The sequence below is a fragment of the Polyodon spathula genome, chromosome 11 (assembly GCF_017654505.1).
Source record: "Polyodon spathula isolate WHYD16114869_AA chromosome 11, ASM1765450v1, whole genome shotgun sequence".
Classification (NCBI taxonomy): domain Eukaryota; kingdom Metazoa; phylum Chordata; class Actinopteri; order Acipenseriformes; family Polyodontidae; genus Polyodon; species Polyodon spathula.
The window spans coordinates 14,834,644-14,858,547 of NC_054544.1; the positions used below are offsets into that span (position 1 = coordinate 14,834,644).

Sequence of the window (23,904 nt, forward strand, 5' to 3'; positions counted from 1 at the left end):
GGGGTAAACAATGTGCGACAAGACCAACAAACACAAAACTATCATAGTAATCTAGTGTATCTTCTGGATTTAAAACAGTTAAAAAACAGTTTCCTGCATTTCATCAGAACTGGTCGAACACAGTGAGCATTTTATAAAAACGTATGCAACATGCAGACAAAATGTCAAATTTGATATATAAATATTGTTGTTTTTTAAAGTTTGTAACGTTTTTATAATACATACGGGTTAAACTATTTTAATTAAGGGCAGGACGAGAAGAAACGTATCGGCTAAATTACAATACATATTTGAAAAGTACTGGGACCTCAATAACGTCAATTAGATGTTTTATTAATGTTTATTATACCTATACGCAATATTTGTTAGTGTATATTGGACATTAATACATAAAACTGATAAACTAAAAAATAGACGGTTTGTTAAAGTAGAATTACAATGAATGGTTATTTTGAGCAGGTAATTCTTGCAGTCCTTAACTTTGTCCCAGTAACCTTCATAAAGTAATATAAACCAAAGTATGTATTATTAAGCTTAAAATTAATAACTGCATTTATCTAGCAATTTTATATTGTAAAATAAATAAACTACATTCGTAATTTTAGACAGACATATAGGGGCTGATGTTAGGATACGTGCAAAGGGATTTGCGGCTGAAAAACACCCACATTTATCAGCCATAAAGTGGAACTTTAGCAACCACTAAAAATACAGCTGATGGCATTCTGCACACCCGCCATCAAATTAGCACTTTGCAATCATTAATCAATTTAAATTATATTAAAATGTATTCAAATGAAGAAAAGAGCTTGGAATTGGAATACTAAGTAGGCGCAAAATGATATTGAGATGTAAGGATTTTACATTGCACTTGGGCAATTACAAGGAGAGCTGTATAAAACCACACTCATTCAGAAAACCATCAATGGCCTCAGGATGGCTGCTGTGGTACACTTCCCATTGCAGCGAAGCTTGGCTCTTTGATTACAGGCAGGAAAACTGGTTGGAGGAGAAGGGCAAGGATGGAGAAGAGCCTGCATATTCAAACCCAGCCACTTTGTATGGATGCTGGAGGATGCAGTGGTAAGGTGTTATCTCACTCCGTAGGTCACCCTAGACCCAGTAGCTGAATTTCACCCTTCCATCACCTGGGTGACTGTCCTCCTGGTAACACTGACAGCATTGACTTTCTCCACTATAGAGGACCATATTGGCCACTTTGACAGTACAGTAGATGCTGGCCAAGGCTTTTCCAAATAACTCAATTTCATACAGAGTACACTCAGCCTTAAGGGCTCTCAGCTCCTCTTGAGAAAATGTTTCTTTTCCATGCCCTTCCTCTGACATTGTTTTTGTTTGATTTGATTTTCGTGTTCCACAAATCTCATGCAGCGCCTACTGCTCTCTGTACTCCTACCTCACCTAATCTCGGGACTGTGAGTGCGGCTGCTCCTTATTTGTGCATGTTGAATAACGAGAATTGCTCTTAAGCTTACATAGGCCTCAGTGCAAAATAGTTGCCTGGCCGCTAGGCAATTTGGATTTTGCAGTCGCAATTGTTTGCACAGTGCCTATCCTTACACCAGCCCCAGTGTCTGTCTTCGTTAAACATGTGACTTAAACAAGTCTGTCAAAGTGATCAATGAAGCCATGACAGCTCAAGCATGAGAATTATAATTGTCTAAAAATAATATGAATAATGTCTTGGAATGTCCCAAATATAGGCATGTTATGAATCAAAACTAACAATTATAGAAGAGTGTATGACTCATGTAACATTTATAACGTATGTAAATTCTTTGGACAGACAACATACCTTCCAGCTTCTTAGTGCCATGTGAAAGACTATGCCCTTGTTTTATGATGTCTCACATCCTACTGTATAACTAATACATGTGGCTTTCTGAAACTACAAACTGTGTGTTCAAATATTGCACAGGACCTAGACGTTACATACATTATTTGTTTTGGACAGACATTGCTATTGAAAAGTTTGACCATTAAAAAAAAAGTATATCTGTGTGTGTGTTTGTGTGTATATATTGTAAAGTAGCAGGGAGAGGGACAGATTCCTCCCTGTCTAAAACAGGTGGAAACGTACGTTTTGTTTAAAGTTAGTTCTGTTGATTTGTTAATTGGTAATTGTTAATTATCCCCTGCACCTGGCTATCATTGTAAGTTACAGCCAGGTGCAGGGTATTTAAAAAAAGCAGCCAGTCTGTTCAGGGCTCTGGTGTGTGAGGAGCCCGGTTGAGGGTGATTTCAACCGAAGCAAAAGGTAGTGTGAAAAAACCTTTTTTGTGTGTTACAGGTAAACAGCTTAGCTGTCCTGTGTTAGTTAGGTTCCTGTGTGTAGTAGTTAGTGCTCAAGAAAGAGATAGGTTTTTGTTTTGTTTATTTCTGTTTGTTTATTAAAAGTGCATGTAAGGGCTAAAAAAATCAATTTCTGTAACCTTGAGAGTTACAGAATTCATCACATATATTATATATATATATATATATATATATATATATATATATATATATATATATATATATATATATATATATATATATATATATAAAAAAATCACAAATGTGACAAAACAGAATTGTGTTTATAAACAAATACAAAGATATACGCTTTATTGCATAAATTATTCATCAAGGAGAAACAGGGTTTTGTACAATGCTAAACTGAAAATCACTCCACCAGAATGTCCCATTTAGCGCTATAAAAATGCTAGACATACTTAAAATGTACATATGCAGAAGTGTATTTTTACATTATATTTTCTGTAATACTAAGTTTAGTAAATGTGTAATGTTTAACAATTATATAAATGTATACATTTATTTATACAGGGACATCTATATATTTTATCCGTTGTCTCATTAGGGCAGAATGTACCCCATTAGTATGGAATGACCCACAAGCAATGGTCTGCTTTTTTTTTTTTTTTTCCTGGCACGGTACCCATTCCTGTACTGACAGATATGAAGGAGTACAGTGCCATTACAGAGTCCCATGCTTTCCAATTCCATTTTAGTCCCTGCTAATATGTAAACAAAAGCCCCCAGGCACATTTCCTACTTTAAAAGGGTGCAATACTGAGCAGAAATGGCATGGACTCAAAAATAAATGGGTCTAGGGTTTGCTTTAACATTAATGGGACAAGTACTGTGGCTAGTTGTAATTAAGAACAAGTTTTACAGGCAGCAAAACAGCGGTCATGGCCATACCGATGTATTACAATGCAGTAAATACGCATGACAATGGGAGCACTCTTAAGTGTCGCACATTGGCTATTCTGAGAACAAACTTCCACACCCAACTTCACTTATGTTGATCAGCTATTTGCTCAGACCTTGCCTAAAACTACCTGATCTCAATGACAATGGTGAAACCACAGATCACCTGACAAGGAGGCTACAGGGAAAGTACAGTAAATCCCCTTGTGCTAAAAATGACACATTGTAGAGGGCCATTTGATTTCTTTTTTGGGCGGATATGCATAATATAAATTGTGTCAACAGATTGAACATGGAAGTCAATAGAAATTATTTCACAATCCGCTGCTGTAAATAGACTGCTTTGGGCGCATGGACCAAGGCAAACATATCTGGATGCCAAGGCTACAGCAAACATGGTTCATTATTCACATGCAGGTAAGTAGGCACCACTAAATGCATCAATACACCTCCATCCCCACACTCGCACACTACAATGCAGTACAGACATTCACGTTATATATATCCATTAAAAAAAAAAAATAGTATACGATTACAAAAACCACATTACCACAGAATCAGATAGATAATCTCAACATGATAAATAATGGTTTCCAGATATAGAAATGCTAAAAGAAACAATACATTTACAACAGAACACAGCAAACATCAAAACATCTGTCATTTAATATAATGTAGCACTATGGAGTGTTGTCCCCCCCCCCTAGTTATTGATGTTTTTCTAGATACAGAAAACATTTTGAAAGGTGCAACATACAACATGTACAAAAACAGACAACCAACCACCTTAACTACTGTATAGTCCCATCACCGGGAATTTCATCCCCTGCAGGAATAATACGTTTATAATCTATGACATCAAGACCATCTTCTTGCTTACACCTCTCAGGATCCACCTACTTACAAGACATTCTTGGATCATTAAAACATATAACACATAAACTAAACAATTATACAAAGAAAGTATATTGCTAACAAGTACAGTAAATACATTTATACAAAACAACTGGATAAAAGATAAGCTGAGAATAAAACAAACAGTTTTAAAACCAACTGCATGGTTTGAATTTACCGGGTTTCAAAAGAAAGGGCAGGAAATCTGCTCTCAAGCAACAACGCATTTGCATTTTTTTTCTTTTTTAAAAATGGAGACATCCATGAGAAAAAAAAAAGCTATATAGTTTGTAAGGATGCATATTCTGCAAGCGCCACAAAAAGATTGCACTGTTTAAGGCACCTGCACTTAGAACTTCATCTCCTATCCAGCTGATGTGTCGAAGCATGAACATTTCCAAAACTACAATATTGTGCTGCAAGGTCACATTACTCTAACTGCAAAACTATGCAGGTCAATTCAAACAGTTCCAAAACGTAACTTCAATAAAAAGTACAGCAGTAAAAAGTAACATCTAACCAAGAGCCAACCATTTGAATGAATCTAGAACTGTATCTAAAGACCATCTGCAGACTACTTTGCAAAGTGACGCAAATGTTTCATTGTAACATTGTTTGCAACAACTATACTGGATAGTGTCCAGTGACTCTCCGGTGGGGGAGGCACCTACTGGTGGCATTAATATTAAACCCATGGACTTTCAAAACACAAGCAGGCATAAACTGGATTCCTAGAGTGAATGGGAGCCTATTCATAACACTGTGTGGGCTTACAATACCTAGATACCTTCATATATTTTAACATCACTTCCCTTAGGAATTGTATTTTTAAACATTGTTTTGCATTACTACTTTACATGCAACAGACGTACAAGAAAATATTTTGCATGTCAATACTTCACACACACATAAAACAAAAACATAATACAACTACCAGTTTTAACATACCTTTACATTTGTGACATACAGTTGTAAGATGTTCATGGAGCCAAAAGATTAAACAAAAAGACTGAATGTACAGCTCTAGGATTCCCCAGGCTGGTGTGAAGTGATATAATTTAACAGTTTGCTCAACATGGTAGAAATGCTTCATATACAGTAGTTACATTCTTTTTTGTGAATACTAAAAAAACAACTATGCACTGAAAACTGTTTAAAGGTATCTTCCAATGGTTTACCAATTTTAATACATGCAGTCTCTTTTGGAAAGCAGGTCACTCAACAACCAGATGAAAATCCCATAAAAATCCATTAATTTGAATCTCTGCACATGACAAACTAGTCATGTCAACAGAAAACAGTTTGCAGGTCAAATACAGCTTTAAATTAATAGCACTATTCATATCCAGTGCACAAAGTACTCCTAACAGAAGGAGGAATAGTAAATACCTTTTCATAAAGCCACGTCTTTGCACTCTTAAGGTCGAGGTACATCATGTGAGTTTTGTGCCTGGTTCAGGAAGCACTTATAATAACCACATTAATCATTAACCAAAAGGGAAGTCAACACTGTCCACATTGAAGTTCTGAGAAGCCACCATATGGCAAACTTGGGTTAGTGCCTTGATAACGCTGTTAATACCTCGCTCAGGCCATCCTCCTCTTTTGCCAGTAGTTTCCATTAGGATGCCGAGATGCTGGGAGCCCAGAAGTAGATTGGTTTAGAGGAGGTTGATCCCAAATCGTATATAGGGAGATGGTTTTCATAGTGTAGAAGGTTCCTGGAGTGAGCCTTGTGTGGCAAACTTATTTGTAGCTCTGTTTAGTTTTCTGTTCTTTACTAAAATGTAATACAAGAGCTAGCATTGCTGGTGCCCTAGTGTCAGCACTTGTGTTAATTAAATCTGCACGCTGCGTCAACACCCAGTGCTCTGAGTCTGCCTCAGTACTGTTCAGTCTTGTGACCCACAAACGTAATAAACCTCTAAATATAACGGTTTGATACGTAGCTCACAAAACAGACAGATATTCTAGAAACCTGATTGTGGCTGATCTAGTACCTCTTTCTGGAGGGAAAGGCATACATAACACAAATCTTAAGTAGTTTTGAGTCAAGCTCCTCATAACTGCTTCCATATGTTTAATATAATCTTTTGCCTAAAATTACACTGAAAAAACAGAGAGGCAAAATTGACAAAGGTATAGTTTTTATATATTTGTCAATTTTGCCTCTTTGTTTTTTCAGTGTAATTTTAGGCAAAAGATTATACACACACAGCATGTTTCACTCTACAGTAGCTACAGACGTGAAAAGGAGAACTTCAGCTGCTATGGCTATTGGCTTCAAAGTTGCTGCTCAGTTTCAAAGTGAGAATTTTTAAAACAGGTTTGCCAGCAGCGCAGTACTGTAGGCTGTCTCAGGAATCAAAACTCCTGCTTTCAGTTTAAAGTTTAATTGAGTTTATCAAGATCAAGTGCAATGCTAAACTGTTCACCAAATTAATAAAAACACAAGTTTAACACAAAGTTATAAGATTTGAATAGGCTGAAACCTTTAAAAGAAACATAGCCATTGGAATGCAGTAAGAGAACTGAATTTAAAATTCTGAACGGCCTGTACAAATCCTTTAATCAAAACCAGAAACCGGTTCTACTTACTGCATTTATGAAAAACTTCTGCTGCGCATTAAACTTCCTTCAAAAACAATCTGGCATGCTTGTGTACTTGCAGATAAAGCTCAAGAAACAAACTTGAGATACAGAACGCAGTCTTCCTTGCGATTCATTTTCAAGTTACTTATATCAACAAGCAGTGTAAATGTAATATTTTACCACCAACATATTTCAACATCAAAATAGAAACTTAACCTCCATATGAGGAACATTGCACAAAGACTTACAGAATCTTCCTTTTCACACTGTGGGGCCTTATTGAACTCACATTTAATACAGTTTTAAAAATAGCCCTATTCTTTGTTTCATCCACATGTGGATGCTTGAGATACTGTGAAATGCAGGCCATGAATGCTTTTCAATGGTTTGACAATGCAATTGTTGAGCCTTTAGACTCCAAAAGCAGGAAACAATACAAAAATACCAGAACACTTTAAAACAACTGAAATGTTCTAGCTTAAGTTTATTTATCTATCCTCAGAGGTTGCGCCAGCTTTTCTGTTCATGTGTTCCTGAAATGCACAGGCCCAAACTTTGCATTCCATCCATCAAATATACCTTTTAACACAAAGAAGCTCCAGGGATGTGCATTTTGGTTCATTTTAATGAACGTTTAAACTCTATGGCATGTTGTAGTTTAAAATATATCTTTCTGTGTATAGGCTAAAAACAGACACACTTTCTTTGTTATACATACTAACAGTAGTCTGTTCACATGACAACAAGACCGGATTCTAAGCACTGTTTGTTGCCTTCATCTATGTGGGATTTAATATTTTTCTGCATTCCAGTAACATCGTCTTGTCTTTTAAGTGAAGATTCTTGAAAAACCACATGTTTGTATGTTTTTTGTTTGTTTTTTGCCCAGCAGCTCTCACACACAGTACATCTTGCAGTCCCGATAAACAAGCCACGGATACTTCATCTCCCATTCAAAATTAAAAGAACATATTTTTCGTTTGCGTTTTTGTGCAATACTCCGTTTTCGGTCACTGTAGTACTCACACTCAGGAGACAGCTGAGATGAAGATGAGCAAGCATCGTCATGAGAATCCCCTGAAGATGCTGACTGTTTAGCAAAGAAAACTTTCGATTGACAACTGACTTTCAGCCAGTTTCACTCTGCACTAGTTATTCATATTTATGCTTAAACAAATCTGTCAGGACATCTCTGTTAAACTAGTGCGGAAAATAACAAAAGCACAACGTTACATTAGGCGACTGCAAAAATAAAATGGAAGTTAAAAGTAGAATCGATGAACAATTCACGTGATTTGTCAGCTCTGTTTGAAATAAATTTAATTAAAATGGGACCAGGATTAGGCTCAGGTAACATATGAAGTTAAAAGCAAAGACTGATCAGCTAAATTTGTCACCGAATTAAAAATAAAACCTGACAACTTCAAGCCCTACTTGTGTGTGTTCGCATTTACTTTTTCCAAAATACTAGTTTTATTACTTCGCAATATGGACCTCTGTTAATATGGGGCATAACACATTATTTTAAAATAAAATACAGTGCATGGTATAACCGAACTATTCTAATAGCATCAGTGTTTGTACGCATTATGCCAGTTACACTGCCAAATCGTTTATAACACGGTAGGGTTGTGGCTCCCATTTGCTCCATAATGCCATTACAGCAGCCCTTTTATGCTCGTAATAAGGCAGAACACAAATAGTACGGTTTGTAACTATGGCTCCCCACTACAGTGTTATAAAGGGGGTGCACTTTTTCTTTTTTTTTTAAAAAAAAACAAGAAAGTATTTTACGGTCATTGCTGCAGTGTAATAGATTCGAGTATGCATGTCTGCGTCCCTCTCCATTCTGTGCGTCCAGTGAACGCAAGACAAAATATTATTCCATCCAATGGTTTTATTTTGTGTAGGATGCAAAATTCTGTGTTAACGCGACCTCTGAATCCTACCAATTAAAACAAGCACACAAAAGTGAATATGTGGCATTAACTTGCAAAGCATATTCAGATTACTTTCTAGAGTAGAGGTCTGCATAGAAGGCATTACAATATGTACAACAAGAACAGCTATAACAGTACAATGCTGAAAAAAGTAGAAGCAAGTAGGTTGAATTACTGTTTTTACTGTCCCTGTAGCAATCATTCAGGGTGATTTTTGTTAAATTAGTCAAATATTGTTTTATGTATTTGACTTGTCTGTGTTAAGGTGCTTTTGTTTTTTTTATATATATATATATATATATATATATATATATATATATATATATATATATATATATATATATATATATATATATATATATATATATATTGACCCCTAAGTAAAATGTGTGAAACCCTATTACATACTGAACAAAAATATAAACACAACATGTGAAGTGTTGGTCCCATGTTTCATGAACTGAAATAAAAGATCCCAGAAATTTTCCATACGCAAAAAAGGTTTATTTCTCTCAAATTTTGTGCACAAATTTGTTTACATCCCTGTTAGTGAGAATTTCCCCTTTGCCAAGATAATCCATCCATCTGACAGGTGTAGCATTATCAAGATGCTGATTAAACAGTATGATCATTACACAGGTGCACCTTGTGCTGGGGACAATAAAAAGCCACTCCAAAATGTGCAGTTTTGTCACACAACACAATGCCACAGATGTCTCAAGTTTTGAGGGAGCGTGCAATTGGCGTGCTGACTGCAGGAATGTCCACCAGAGCTGTTGCCAGTGAATTGAATGTTCATTTCTATACCATAAGCCGCCTCCAACGTCGTTTTAGAAAATTTGGCAGTACGTCCAAGCGTCCTCACAACTGCAGACCACATGTAACCACACCAGCCCAGGACCTCCACATCCAGTTTCTTCACCTGCGGGATCGTCTGAGACCAGCCACTTTGACAGCTGATGAAACTGTGGGTTTGCACAACCGAAGAATTTCTGCACAAACTGTCAGAAACCATTTCAGGGAAGCTCATCTGCATGCTCGTCATCCTCACCAGGATCTTGACCTGACTGCAGTTTGGCGTCGTAACCGACTTCAGTGGGCAAATGCTCACCTTCGATGGCCACTGGCACGCTGGAGAAGTGTGCTCTTCCCGGATGAATCTCAGTTTCAACTCTACTGGGCAGATGGCAGACAGCGTGTGTGGTGTTGTGTGGGCGAGCGGTTTGCTGATGTCAATTTTGTGAACAGAGTGTCCCATGGTGGCAGTGGGGTTATGGTATGGGCAGGCATAAGCTACGGACAACGAACACAATTGCATTTTATCGATGGCAATTTGAATACACAGAGATACTGTGACAAGATCCTGAGGCCCATTGTCATGCCATTCATCCGTTGCCATCACCTCATGTTTCAATATGATAATGCACAGCCCCATGTCGCAAGGATCTGTACACAATTCCTAGAAGCTGAAAATGTCCCAGTTCTTCATTTGCCTGCATACTCAGACATGTCACCCATTGAGCATGTTTGGGATGCTCTGGATCGACGTTTACAACAGCATGTTCCAGTTCCCACCAATATCCAGCAACTTCGCACAGCCATTGAAGAGGAGTGTGACAACATTCCACAGGCCACAATCAACAGCCTGATCAACTCTATGCAAAGGAGATGTGTCGTGCTGCATGAGGCAAATGGTGGTCACACCAGATACTGGTTTTCTAATCCACGCCCCTACTTTTTTTTTTTTTTTTTTTTTTAAAGGTATCTGTGACCAACAGATGCATATCTGTATTCCCAGTCATGTGAAATCCATAGATTAGGGCCTAATGAACTTATTTCAATTGACCGATTTCCTTATATGAACTGTAACTCAGTAAAATTTTTGAAATTGTTGCATGCTGCGTTTATATTTTTGTTCAGTATATATATTAGATATAACAATGTATTTCGCATGTTCCTGTTATTCTACAGTCTGCCAGGTTATTTTCAGATGATTTATTTAAGATACAGAACAAGCCAAACATTGTCCTCATTTTATAAACATTTCACAACATGAAACAGATTGCAGACACCTTTTTCAAATCAAGAGAGCCCACAGTATGGTAATACAGTTTAAAAAGCATAATACTCTCAGGATTTCTTTTTAAATGCCTCTTATTTACAATGAATGTCATTTTGGGAAAGTGTTAACGAGTGATTTAAATTATTATTCAATCTCTGATGTTTCACTCAGCCCTGAACTCCATCTTGAAGATCATGCTTACCCTGAATGACCCAACAAAAAACTCTTTGCTTACAGACTCCAAAGAAAAATTGAAACAGACCAGTCAAGTAAACCCTACAAAACTTACATTTTAATGCAATCTGAGCATTGGTTGCATTTTCTTACCAGTGCAATTGCTGACAATCTACAGGGATATGAAAATTTCTGATCATGCCTTTAGACTGACTTCTTGCTGCAGAGTATATGTTTAAGATTAGTACAGTACAGCTAGCCATGTTTTCCTGACAATGCAAAACACAAGATATACTGCCAGTAAGGCAAAGCTTACACAAAAAGTGTCACACAATTCTATGTTTCATATTGTAAATTACATTTTTAGTTCTTCTTCACATTTGGGTGGCTTATTGCACTGCAACGTGTGGAGCAGAAATTACCATTCCTGCCTTAAATAGCGGCAGGTTCTTTGCTTGATCTTTGATTAGACTTTACCTTTATAAAACAAAGACTTTCTTTCTTCAAGGCAGTTACTGAACTGCTTGTATATTATGCATACTTAACCCGTTTGTATAACAGACTAGCAACTGCGAGGTCTTTAACACTAATTATCTTTAGATTACTATATATTGTACATGTTAACCCAAAATGCACTTCTTGCACAACTGCCTATAGAATTGCATATCGAATGGAAGTGAAATTACTTGATTAGCTACAGTAGAACCCTTTATCATCATCATCTCATCTCTTCCCTACATGTACAGCATTTAAAAACCATACAGAAGTTTACAAGGCAAACATTTACCTAACCAAGTATACAGGCACCCCTAGGTTCTATATACTGTAATATTCTCAGGGTTTGCAACTATACTCCCTTAGTTTGCTCAAGGAGGTTTGGCACATATTCCACTATTCTCATTCATAAATACTGAAAACGATTTGGTTCCAATATACAGCATCCAATAAAAAAAAAAAAAAAAAAAACCATAACAAAAATCGACATTTATTATAGCGGTGGAGGGAATTTTCAGTGATCTCAGTAATACAGGGTATTTTGCTGTCAAAATGCATTTTCTGGTGTTGCTAAATCCAATGGCTTCAAGTTGTCAGACATCTAGAAGGCAGATATGATTTGCCTGAAGTCATGATGCCCTTGATATTGACCTTAGATTTCCTGACAAACAAATTCCTGACTTGCTTTATATTATTTTAGATCCTGCAATAACAATTGGCTCATGCCAGACAAAACTGCAAAGCTTTTAAAACAAATGCATGTAGCGGGCAACCTAGAAACAGAAAATATTGATTTAGGCACACATTTATCTAGTCAGTAGAAGATACCTAATGGAAAAATAAACATCTGGTGGCTTGCATAACCTTGCATAACCTTACATAACAGTGACCGACATGACTGAGTACAGAGCGTTTCAAATGTAGACTCTTAGATTAATTAAAAATAAATAAATAAATAAAAACATAGTGTGAAAGGTGTTGGAGTATGCAGATTACAGGCTGCTGACTGAAAATGGCTATTTTACTCTTAATTTGCAATATAGTTAATAGGCTTGTAACGATAATGACCGAAATATTTAATCGATTGTGACCCCACGATAAATCGATAACATTTTGAAGAAATCAAATATTCCGTGCAATTAAAAATATGTATTGTATATACGAACTTACTGTCAAGAAAGTAATGTGTTGTTGCTTCTAAAAGTTACTGAGAATATGCATCTGTGAACAAATACAGGATGACGATGCAGACATGAACGGCAACCTGCTTTGTTAATGTATTTTATACATATTGATTTTGTTTTAAAACCAGTCCCAACCATCTGTCTTGAGTGAAACTAATACAATTTAACATTACGACACTGTCACATGCCGCTGTTGCAGTTATTTTTTTTTTTTTTTTTTGGTAACCTTTGTTTTGAAGAAACGCACTATCCGCAACCTTTTTCATTTTTGATTGCTGACTCGGTAGAAAAGCCGCTGGATCGCAGCTCGACATATGTGATCCAATAAAGCATTGCGGCTTGTACAATTTTTTTGCCACCAGTAGAATGCAAAATTATTGTACACGATCCACTGCAGTAATTATTTTATTTAGTTAAATTCATTTTGGACACAACTTAATATCAGTTGACATCTCCTAGGATACTAAACGCGCCCCAGATGCCCATATCTACCAATCAGTGAAGAGAGCCCACAGCGGTTATTGGCTGCTGTTAAGTGTCTATCAATAAATCTTGTCCAGTTTTCTTTTTGAAACAAGCTTATAAAAATCACATCAGGAACCTTGACCGACACACGTAACTGAATTGGATTTAAGGTCAGGATAAAAAGTACACAAAAAGTTTTGAACGTGACGAATGAATTTCACGACTGTGAAATAGGTAGGGCCTTAGCAAAGTACAGTATAAGTGTAAGCGAATCCACGTGGGTGAAACGCTTCTCTGAGCACTCCAGTATGTGACGCATTATTGGTTGCGATGTGGTATGTAGATTGATTAGGCCCAATTAATAATAACGTCACATACATGTATTAAAGAGATACTATTCATATTCAAAGTTTTTTTTTTTTTTTCTTTTTCTTAATTTACTGTTGTGTTTGCACTGGAAATTTGTCGGATTTTACGCAAACGCTAGTGACGGCAGGAATATGAAAATTGGGGAGTGCTATTATTAAATGACAATATATCAAACGTGTCTTTAAGACAACAGGATTTGTTTGGATTCGTTTTTTATACCATGCTCTATAAAGTAGCATGTACTGTTCCTTTAAACTGTTATTGTGAGGGAAGTTTTTATTTTTATTTTTTAAATGTATTGTTTAAAGCATTTTAACTCGATAATGATTGATAATTGTTAGAATTTTCACAATATTCGATGCCAATGCGAGTTCGATTTACAACACTAATAGTTAATGAATGTGCTTCATGTTGTAAAAATAAGACAGACATATTCAACGTTTAACCCTAGACATTTTTACAGACAACTTTGCTTATCTAGTCAATCAATTAAGAGCAAGACAAAGCGCCTTCTGGTTTGAAAAATGTGCATAGAGTTATGTAAAGTAGACCTGTTTCCTCACTTCCTTGATTGAAAAAAATAGATTATGTATAAACAAAATTATTACCATAACCCTTCTGCTTGGCAATATCCCTCAATGAAATTTAGTACTTCTCTTAATGTTCCAGTTCTGCTTTCTTGCTTCTTCATGTCCCCTACTGGAATGTCCTTATGTAACCCTGTTTGAAAACATATTTATTGATTTGAATGCAACAGAATCTAGTCTTTGTGGTATTTTTATTTCACTGTCTGTGTAAGAAGTCTTTTTTGCTGTTGATGAAGAAACATAAAACACGCCTAAGATGTTTTAGACCTGAAGTGAATTAATGGTGCATTGGTATTTCCAGATTATTGTTCTAGATAAGATCAATGCTTACTGAAAAAAAAAATCTGGATATTTGTGAACCATGTCTTTGAAATTGTCATTGACTCAGCCATGACTTCAGTACAGAGCTGGGAAGCAACCAGTACAAGCTAACACATTAGTATTACATTTTTTTCACATAAAATGTATACTGTACTGTCAAAGGTTAGTTTTATCCACTACATCTTATCTGCCGGACACACGAGTCATGCATTTTTTTTTTTTTATTATTTTTAGATAAAAATAAAATTACCCTTTGATGCAGTACTTGAGACAAATTGTTTCTATAAAAATGAATGTCCCTAAACCCGAACAGAATGCATTTGCAGAGTTACATCCCACAATACTCAACACAGACCTTAACTACAGTGCAACAAACATCTTGGTAAAAAACCACGTGAAATAGTCTGGAGATATACATAAATAAAAAAAAAATAACTAAAATAAAATAAAACAAACACAAAATAACTCGTTAAACAATTTAGGGCAAGTACAAGTTACAGTAACAAATACACAGTTAAAAAAAAAAGGTTGCCGCTACCTATATGTATAACAAACAAAACCGTAACAGTGTCCTTAGTTCTTTAAAAACGAGTCTATAGTGTAGGGATTAAAATTATTTAAGTGCTCCCACTTCGTCTTAACCGATATCCTCAGGACTCACTTTGAAAACAAAATAAAATTAACGTCCAATAAACTGTTTAAATCAAATAAATTACAGTTATGTTTCCCTTAAACATAAGTAACTCCGTTCATCACTGTTCATTAACGCAAACCTTAAATTAACAGGTGAGCCGCTGTCCAGCTGCACCGTCCTTATACAGAAGTAGGTCTCCTCCTGCAATAAACAGTCCTGAATCAATATACGTAACCACGTCTTGTAAAAACTAGCACAACTGAAGATTCGCCACATGAAAAAAACAAAGCATGGATGAGTTGATCACAACTGTTTATTTTGCAGCGATAATTGAAGCATACTTATTTCCGTGACGTGCAATAACGATAACTTGCACAATACTATTTTGGCCCACGTGTTCACCCGTTAAAAACAAATTTTACTCTGATTTATTTATATTTACCAAGTTGCGCAAAAACATCTTACAACATTCCGCACCACACTGTATGTAAGCGTGACATGTCTCAGTTATGTACCGAATCCTTACTGCATACAACATCAAAGCCCCAAGACTTACCTTGTTCTGTTATTTTTTAATAAACCGATCCTTTAGGTTTGGCAATGTAAAATACAATACTTACTACGTATATGATCACCGGTGCACAGTAACATAGACAAACACTTCCACAAAACCCAATCCCATCCAGTCAATGTGCGTATAGCCTAGTGTCGGTAATGAGAATGTATTGACAGCTGTGTGTATATATATATATATATATATATATATATATATATATATATATATATATATATATATATATATAAAAGAAAATTTCTTTTGAGTTGAATGGTAGTACATCTGACACAAACTTGTGCGTGGGTGTGGGTTTGTTTTTGTTTTTTTTTTTTTGTTTTTTTTTTTTTCCCTGAAACAGATTGCGCAAGAGCAGTTCAAATGGATTTGCCAAACTTCACTAAACTTTTATAAAGCAACTGAGTTTCCGCTTCCGGCTGGAATACAAAGTAGCTACATAACAAGGGCGAGTTACTGCAGCTGGAGTTGAATTGTTCTGACAAGGACGAGTTCTTTCCCTTAAAAGTCGAGTACAGAGCATTATACTCAGTTTCGACAGTTATGTCTACGTTTTGCCGTGCTGCCCACCAAGCATCAACGTTTTGTTGATGATTAACAAATACAATGAAGTTAAAGGATCACCGCCCCGCTCCCCCCCCCCCCCCCCGATATTAATGTACAGCAGCTATCGAATGGCACCTTAATGTATTCTTTTCATCTGAACGTTATTTCACTGCCTCCATAGTTGCTATGCCCTAGTGTATCTCATGTTCTATATGTTAACAATAATAAATTGTGCCTAATACTGTCTTAATAGGGAGGTGTTACCTTAACCATTGTTCAACATATGTGACAAAAAAAGAAAAAAAAAAACAGGTTTGAGGTGGTGAGACGTTAATGGCCCTTTATCTAGGGAAAAACTTCAATGAAACTTAGAGAAGTATGCAAGCATTTTGATTACAGCTTCTGTCACTAATAAAAGGCACTAAGCAAAACCTCTGTGTACTTGACTTTAGTGCCTTCAATGTTTTATCATATAATCTGTGATTATTTCTCAAATTATGGAAAATTTCCTTCAGATTAAACAGCCTTTAGGAAATGTAAATAACTTAGACAGCCAACTAATCTGTTTTACCATATAAGATGTTTAATAAATATATATCCAGTAAATTGCTGGAGCTTCCTTGGATGTGAATTTATATTAATGCATTCTAAATGCTTCTGTCCGCTTTAGGCAAGTGACTGGTCTGGTATAATCCCAAATGAATACTGTTAACAGTGACTTTCTTGTGAAAATAACTAGGTTAGTTTTGTTTTTATTTATTTTTCGTACATCCACTTGAGACATGGTGCTCACAGCAACTACAAAGGAAGCTAAACACTTCAAAAGGTGTCAAAGTAGATTCACAAGGCTTTCTACCTACTTGGCTAGAGGTTACAGGTCTGTGGACATTAAACACCGAACAAGAGACGGAAGGATGTACCAACTATTTGTAAGTTCATTATTTTATAATAGGGTAATGTTTTCTTGCAATATATTAAGGTCTGAGCACTGAATGTGTTACAGTTCTTCTATTGTTAAACTCATCAGCATTTGCAGTGTATGTAAAGCAGTTCCCAGTTAGTTACACTTTTGATAACAGAAATAATGAAAAAAATAATACAGGGTCTTGGAAAATGTGTTGGACTACCCTTGCTGGTCTGTAAAACTCTTTTACCTCATGGAGACTTGCTTACCAAATACCTTGCTAATATATTCCTATATCGGTAATATTGTCCACTCTATAAATGTATGCACATATTATTAAGCAAGTCGTCTTGCTTAATAAATGTTATCATTTTTCTAGTACAGTAACTGTGAGGTATTGTAAAGTATATTAATAAATATGGAAAACCAGGGTAAACTATTTAAAATGCACAGTATAGCCACATGGTAAAACTGCAAAAATACTGTGCAAGAATACTGTGGTAAACCTCTATAAGGGTAATGACGAATGACTGAGGGTTGGATATTTATTGTCCTACTCAGACCCTTGTAATATTTTGTGTACCACTACTCCTGTGAGATGGCTTGCTCGTTAAAATTATTGGCATATATTGCAAGATCAGATGATTGCACTATGTAACACAAATTTTGTTTGTGGGTAGTAAGTGTTATTTCCTAATTGCTTATGCCTCAAAAGTATAGAAAATGGCTATTATTAACTACAAAAAATTTAGAAAATTATTGTTCCTGTAATAAATGCCAAATATCTCAACATTTTAATAATTAACTGCGGTGTCAGGTGTGTTTCAGCATCAAATGTTTTCATGTGGAAATTTGACAGTGTACATTTGCCTCTGTGTAGGCTGAAGCAACAGACACATCATCAGAATTGAACCCTAAACAAGCTGAGATGCACTGAAGGCTGAAGGCTAGGTAAAAGCATCTTACTGGTGGGGACAATTTCATTATCCATGTGAAATTAACCAGGAAGTGTAAGACAATCTGAAAACATGCATTGGAAAAAGAGACATCTTTAACCCAGTGTAGTACCAGATTTCATGAAAATGAAAAACAGTGCAAGTCTCTAAATCTAGTTTAAAAAAAAAACTCTTTAATGACCACACAAAGGGTAGAATTGGGGTGTAGTTTAGTCTGATGATATCCAATAGAGTCCCATACATTTAGGAGTTTGGAAGGTCTTGCCATTCCAGTTAGTTAAACATGAACTGCATTCCATAATGCGGAACTGCAAATTCCAGTTTCTGTAGTTAAAATGTAAGTTTAATGGAAAAGTTAGTAACACGACAAAGCAAATCATACAATCAGCAAAAGAGGGATGTCGGTTTACAAATGAGGGTTAGAGCAAACCAAAACGTGGTTAAACCAGTTAAACAAGATAGATAACATTCCAGATAATTGGACTCTTTTCAGGGTCTAGTGTTTCACAACATTTCACTTTTTTTTTTTTTTTTAAATTAGCTACACCATTTAATCTCTCTAGGCATTCCCTCTAAAATGTTTATGAGTATAAAATAAAATGCCATTAAAAAAAAAAAAGGAATTGGTCACTTTTCCTCTGTTACATTTTTGTTTTGCCTCCCTGAATTAATATGGCGCTTGTGGATGTGTTTATTTGTTAACCAGGATGTAAGGGCTCATGTAAGAATGTTCTGTTCCCTGATCAGTGGAGCTTACAAGTGATACTGATAGCGTGCTGCTGCGTGAAGCTGAAGGACCATGTCTTATTACTGCAAGGAATGAGGAGACTTGCAAACCTGCAGCTAAAATAACCTTTTTAAGGGTTTTGTGGCAGGGCAGACACCCTGCCTCTGTAAGTAATGTGTGTGGGGGAATGTAAGGTGGGCATGGATGGGGTTAAATATATCCCTGCCAGCATTCACAAGTGTGGCCAATCGCCAATTAGGTAATTAATGCTAATTGGGAAGCGACCACATATAAATATATGGAAGGAGAAATTCTTTGTCTGGTGAAGAGAGTAGGTTTAGCTGTGTTGCTTGTATTGTTTTTGGAGAACTTGATCAGTGAAGGTGAATGTCCACCCTGACAACAAAAAATGTTTTGTTTACCCTTTTATTTTGGCCCTTGTGACTGTTCCTTTTTGTGTGTGTGTGTGTGTTTTAATAATTTTTTTTTTTTTAAGTGTGCGACAGCGCTTCACTGGAGCTTCTGTCTCTGAGTCTGATTGCCGCTGGAAAAATCATATGGCCATGATGCTATCCTGTCACAGGGTTCTATGTAAACTTCACACCTATTTTTTTTGCCCTCACAGCCATTGTGTAAAAATGGGGCTTTTGTGTATTTGTTAATTAAAAGAGTGCATTTAACCTTGCAGCTTTCTGTGTCTGAGCCTCTCTCCCTGCCATTACCATCTGGGCTGTGACGCTACCACACCACATTACCTATACTATACTGTGCTTTAACTGTGCTTTATTACACTTTTCTATACTCTTACTATAGTAAACTTTTATATATGCAGACCCATTGTAGCAGGATGGTGGTAATGCAGAGGGTCTCTTTTCAAAGCTCTTGTATTAGTATTCACCTAATCAGTCTGTTTTATTTAGATTTTTGATGGTAACTAGTTAATTTGACCATGCCCAATTGTAATATCTATTAGCAGACTCAAGCAGACCCTGACATTTTCGTCTATATCACCTTTGCTCACTGTGTGCATAATTACGCTTCTATGTTAAACTTTAACATGCATGTGTGTTATAGAAGGGCAACTTCTCGTACTCCATAGGGTTCACATAAAAAAAAAAAAAAAATGTTATATCTAAAAATGTAATTTAAAAATAATTGTGATGACGGACATAAAGGTACATGTAATTTAATGCTACTTGTTAGATTACTACATGTATGTTAAGCGTACCTTATCTTTAAGGGTCACCTCACTAAAACTTAATTAAGCCCTGGTACATCTACTATTATATGTGTTTTTTTAATCATGGGGTTGACAAACTATAAGTATTAATATATTTTACTGAGAGCAAAATTGGCCTCTATCTGTATTTTTATTTAGGCCTTTTCATAGTTTCAGCATAACTTATTATATTGCCTTGAATCTAATTCAATTTACTATGTACATACAAAGAAATCTATAATTTTTAGAACATAACTGTTGAATGTACTTGATTTTAGTTTTGAGACATAGTTTACCTATGGTTGCCTAAGCTACTTGATTAATTGATTTCCACAGTATATTTGTCTTTTGACTTTGAGGTGCAATATCTTATAGAGCTCCACCTGGTGAAATGCAAAAAGAATAATCTTACCACCAACCTGCAGCTTAACAGACACTTAGAATATCTTATTTAAGGCTGTCAATTGGTTTGACAAGATGTGACAGAAATACAATGAATCTTGGTTGTAATCTCCCTGCCGACCTGTGAGGGTGCTAAGAGAGGACAGAGTTCTTTTGACGGGCTGGCCTGATAGTTCTTTCCCCGGGTCAGGAAGTCGGTCATTCTGAAAGAAGGAGAGACTCAGTTGCAAGAACGTATTGACCCTGAAGGGAAACAATGTAGCAGCTGCTGATTGTAACGGCAGCTTCACTCGTTTACCAAGCGGTCATGCGTGACAACATATAAGGGGGATGGAGAATCGTAATCTATTCCTTTGCATTGGTTTGTAGTGAGTAAAAGCCAGAAGGACAGTGAAAGTAATTTGTTACTAAAATCGTGAGTGTTGTGTTTTTGTTTGTTTGTAATCGTCTTGTCTTGTCTTGTACGTTACCAGACAGTTAACACAGTTCCGGAGCTGTCGCCAGGGACCAGCACAAAACTGGACAACACTGCACCTTTGTCACAAATATAAAACTGTTTCACCCAACAGGAGCACTACTGCACGCACCCAGGACTGGTGACCGTGTTTGTATTATTGTGAGATGGATATTTGTTTATTATTTGAGGACTCTGTTCTTGTTATAGACTCCGTGCTGTACACATTGGTGTGGACTGCTGGGAAATTATTGTTTGGTCATCAGACCTGGAAATACAATAAAAGCATTTCTAAAACTGGATTACAATTATCTCTGTCTACTTCTTTCATGCACCCCTGCACCCGTCTACAATAAACCACTTTGCCACACAAGACTACAGAGTAGTTGTCATTTAATAGAAGGTACAGTCAAAATGCAACAGAATATGACAGAAATACTAAACAAGGATCTACAGTTATATCAGTATCAATTGACACCTCTTTGGGAGCTAAGTCCTCAAGTCTCTGACACTGCAATTTTTAATAGTCATTGGTATTGGCATTTCATGACATACATTATGGTTGCTGTCTGGTTTCCCATTCTCGTGAGTTTCTGGTTGTGGTGCCTCATAAGCCTCAACACTTTAGATTCCCCAGATCTAACCAGTCTTTCCTGTACACTTAAAACCACAACACCTTTCCCAATAAACAATATTTTGTATCCTATTTACACCCAGCCATCACAATGGATTTAGTAAGACAAGATGGAAAAAATATGACATTAAAACAAATGAACAATAACATCCTAATTGAGAAGAACATAGCTTGGTGTGTGACAATACATTAATGTTACTGCATATTGTATTGTGATACTGTATTATGTTTAATATGGAACTGGTTTAAAATGGATGAAGTGACCATGAGAACTAAAACTCTGGTATCAATTAGTGCTTGTGCTTATTAATATTTTTCCAGTATTTCTAAGCCAGTATGATTTTTTTTACCCTTCCTGGATAGCCAGTATCAATGTAATACTTCTATTCTTGATAAATACTGTTTTTTTTTTGTTTTTTTTTGACAGATTGAAATTTTAATGCAGAATACATTTGATGTCTGATGCTATTATCTCCATTTCTTAAAATACATTGAATCAGAGCTCCACCTGGTGAAATGCAAACAGAATAAACTTACCACCAACCTGTAGCTTAACAGACACTTAGAATAGGCAGGCCAAATTGATGAATGCTCACTGATTACAAAGCATTGCTAATGGTTTTATACGAATCCATTATTTTATCTATTATTATAGATATAAATCAATTATTTATATATACCGAACAACAGGGGGTTCTGTATAATAAGTAACTACACAGTGATGTATAGAACAACTAAATTGCATTGTGGAACCCTTGAGATTCTATTTATTTATAATTCAAATACAACTTTTTTTTTTTTTTTAAATATACCCTTAATAGGATCATCTGAATATACATATAGAACACATTAGCTTTTGAAACCACAAATATCTCTTCTTTATGTGACAAGTGGAACGTCTCATATGTAGACCAGCAAGGCATGTGATTCTACAAACTGAACTTACAAAACAGAACTCCTGTTGTTCGGTATATATGGTTCTTGAGAAAGCCCAAAGGAACCAATGGTTCTATATGTACTGCTCCATTTAAGGCAGGTAAGAGATAATGTGCAGTACTGAGCATTATAAATCCACAAACCTATAATAAAACAATGCCAATACCTCATCTATTGTAATGCAAGTGTTGCAAGTTAATGGTAATATCCAAATATCCAGCAGTAGTTTATTCTGGGAAAGGGGTTTCTTTCCATCCTCCATACCTGCCCCATTTTGCATCCTCAATATGTTAATATGATTTTATTTCTAACGTTAAATTTTTGAATCTGTACTCGAACCTCCACGAGCAAGTGTTGCTGTCTTTACAATTTGAAATACAGTATAGTTTTCTTAATAATTAATTTGTATTTGCAAACATAAAGACCCACTGTCTGTAATGAATTTGTCAAGAAACAACCCATAAAAAACAAACATGAATTATAAATCAGTGGATACATTATTTTGTTTCACCAATAGGAGGCGACATTGCATACATTTTTCTTAGCCTGAATATGTAAAAATAAGTGAATAAACCTATCCTGTGTTGGTATGAATAATAATACATACACCCGACCAAGGAGTGGATCTGTTATAAGAGAGAAGCAGTGGTTTCTAGGAATGTGACAGCCAAAATACAATAAATATGCATATCAGTAATATACTTACTGATTACTGGTGCCTTTTGATTTCACAAACTAAAGAAATCATTGTGATGTCTGAATGTGCAATACTTAATTAGCTTTCCATTACAATGCCAGGGAACAAAAAATTCAGAATATAGCACCATTCTTTTAATGTATCTTTTATGTACATAAAAGTTATGGGTACAGTAGGCTACTGTTAATTTCTTATTGGTCTCTGCTGAATTTGCATTGACATGTTTAGTTCACACTCAAAGCAGATAGGATTGTACATGGTTTAAAAGGAATATGACATGTATTCTGTTATTTCACCGTAAGAGTGGTTACCATAATCATACAACACATACATCAAGGCATTTTTTTCCCCAAAATTTATTTCGCTTTACCATGCACATACACAAAAATGTATAATTTTTAGAACATAACTGTTGAATGTACTTCATTTTAGTTTTGAGTCAAATAGTTTACCTCTGGGCTGTCCACGCTACATGATTAATTGAGCTTGACTGTATATTTCTCTTTTGACTTTAAGGTGTAATATCTTATTTAATGCTGTCAATTGGTTTGACGAGACTATCGGGTGGCTCTCTTTCAATAGAAGGTATAGTCAAAATGCAACAAATATGACAGAAATATTTATCAGGCAAATGGTTTATTTTTCAACCCCATTACGTACACTTTTCAAATGTATATTCAGCATTTTGGCCTAAATGCAAAGCGTTATGTTTGCCGCAAACCCAACACAGCGCATCACCCAAAGAACACCATCCCTACTGTGAAGCATGGTGGTGGCAATATCATGTTAGGGAGATGTTTCTCATCGGCAGGGACTGGGGCACTTGTCAGGACAGAAGGGAAAATGAATGGAGCAAAGTACAGAGATGTCCTTGAGGAAAACCTGCTGCCCTCTGCAAGAAAGCTGAAAC

At 35.9% G+C, this 23,904-nt stretch overlaps 1 protein-coding gene across 6 annotated transcripts in view; it reads right to left on the reverse strand.

The window, feature by feature from the left end:
- Positions 1-16,099, reverse strand: part of LOC121322750 (protein ITPRID2-like) — a 36,023-nt gene extending 19,924 nt beyond the window's left edge. For 2 of the 6 annotated variants that reach the window (XM_041263019.1, XM_041263013.1), the window contains exons 1-2: positions 15,785-16,099; positions 5,719-5,722 (exon numbers count right to left, since the gene is read on the reverse strand). The gene's annotated coding sequence lies outside the window, so the exon portion shown is untranslated. Of the gene's footprint in view, positions 1-5,718; positions 5,723-14,014; positions 15,044-15,087; positions 15,104-15,568; positions 15,659-15,784 lie in introns of those variants that run through there. The other 4 variants (XM_041263015.1, XM_041263016.1, XM_041263017.1 and 1 more) reach the window with 4 other exon arrangements.
- Positions 16,100-23,904: the final 7,805 nt, after the last annotated feature.